The sequence below is a fragment of the Dreissena polymorpha genome, chromosome 14 (assembly GCF_020536995.1).
Source record: "Dreissena polymorpha isolate Duluth1 chromosome 14, UMN_Dpol_1.0, whole genome shotgun sequence".
Classification (NCBI taxonomy): domain Eukaryota; kingdom Metazoa; phylum Mollusca; class Bivalvia; order Myida; family Dreissenidae; genus Dreissena; species Dreissena polymorpha.
The window spans coordinates 72,133,524-72,135,624 of NC_068368.1; the positions used below are offsets into that span (position 1 = coordinate 72,133,524).

Sequence of the window (2,101 nt, forward strand, 5' to 3'; positions counted from 1 at the left end):
CGCACTCGTAGCTGGGACTCATGTGTGAAACGACTAATCAGAATGCACTCGATTTATTCTTTTCTCAGAACACGATACCAAGCAATTATTCAATATTTATCACGAGTTTGTTAGTGAAGATTTCGCATTTTATCACCTGAATATCGTAACGAAAATATTTATTTATATGATTATAACAATTGGCCTATACAGGAAGCTAGTAAGCGTTTTCTTTTAAATATAAACACATTATATAAAACAAACTAAGTGTGTTTTCTTTATAAAGTTGATTACTCAAGCGTAGTTCCGTGAATGAGAGAATTAAGTTTAATCAAATATTGAAAAACGTCATTGTGAATATTTTGAAAAAAAATCGTGAAAGGTAAATGGATTTAAATGATTTACGGGTTGTTCATAACTTACAAAAGTTCCCCTTGTAAGTGCACGTAAAATATATTTCCAATGAAATGACATTACGCATTATACTATATACTTCTCACTTTTCCATGTCAGAGTACCAACTAATGAGAGTCTTCGAAACCCAACCAATCATATGAACTTCGGCGTCAATGAAACTGTGTACCAATGTCATTGTCCACAAGGCACTGACACGGCGTTAGCCGACGTTATGCTGCGTGCCTATGCGCGCAACTACTACTACTACTACTACCCCAACTACGAAACAGAGCATGTTCTTGGAGCTGCTATGTGTTCTTTGCAAATGCCTTGCCTAGAACAGACGAACGGCCAAACATGGCCTTACAATACTTTCGTAACGGCTGTTATAGTCTCAAACGTTTCCATCGAACATAATAATACACATTTAATGTGTTTATTTAATCCTGTTGAAGGAAAAAAACACAGAGTTCAATGGTGAGTGTGTATGTAAGTGTTAATGTTTATTTTTGTATTGATGAAGATTTATATATTTTGAGAAAAGCGATAGGCAAATGTAATGTTCTTCCTAAATTGCAAACCATTATCAATATGATACACTAAATGATCCTATTCTCCTTACGGTATTTACGTCAATAAGTCGTTTGATTTAATTTGATCGTGTCCCAGAGATTTGTTAAATTTGTGGTGTGTTCTTTAAACAACCTTTAATAGAACACTAGCAATAACCATGATATTTATTACCTTTTATTATTATTCTGGGCCTAATGCTTCGAATGACCGTTTCAAGGCGATGAACACTATTTCCCTCAGTTATGTGTGTAAATTGTGGACGTTTGTCTCCTCCTTGCCACAAAAAGACTACGTGGTCAAATTAGGTTTCCCTTCTGCTTGTGCAGCTGAAGGTTCAATTTACGTAAATATTTTCTAAAACTCCCTTTAACAGTGCATGACTAATTATTGTATTATGTAACTTGTAATAAACAGTCTTATATGAACATTATAATTCGTAGGTATTTCGACGAGACAATAGTTCTGAATCATACAATCAACGCAAATTCTACAGTGCTTTCCCCTGTAGATATTGTCCCAATGTCTGGGTCAGAGTGCAACCTTGACAAAGAGGTACATTTGTGGGCTAGATAGATACATGTTCATTAATTTAATATTGTATATGTATGGATGCCTGTTTTGGATTGAACACTAAATTATTTTTTTAAGACATAATGAGTTAGGCAAGGAAGTCGTTTTAGATTTGTCTCGCAATTGTATGATAACATTGTAGATTCGATGTTCCGTGACTGTATTTGAAGCGAACGGGGTAAACCAATCTGGTCCATCCTCGTTCAGTGAGCCGGTATATTTGATGCGAGACGAAATGCGACAGGTAACGCACTTTGAAAAAACACTCAAGTATTTTATTGTTTATTGAGCATTTAAATTACAAGTGTGTGTCTCTAGAACCAATATGTCTACTGTATTATTTTTTAATAATAGTATTATTGTAAATAAAACATACAAGTGTGTCATTATATCGTTCAAAGGCTGTATTGTAAAGCATTTCATATGTTTTAATCTATAACTATATTTATGCAGTCCATGGTCTCAAATGTATGCGTTATCAACAACACCTGCTATTTTGAATACGATCATGATCCTCTTGACCAAAGATATGTTTGTTACCCTGCCTTGGACCCGTTTTCGTGGAAACGTAATTTGACACTAC

General features: G+C 34.6%; 1 long non-coding RNA gene across 1 annotated transcript; it reads left to right on the forward strand.

Moving 5' to 3' along the window:
* Window positions 1-1,428: 1,428 nt before the first annotated feature.
* LOC127857175 (uncharacterized) lies at window positions 1,429-2,101 on the forward strand. The gene is made up of 3 exons (XR_008038361.1): window positions 1,429-1,500; window positions 1,661-1,762; window positions 1,972-2,101. It is a non-coding gene; the product is annotated as an uncharacterized LOC127857175 (long non-coding RNA).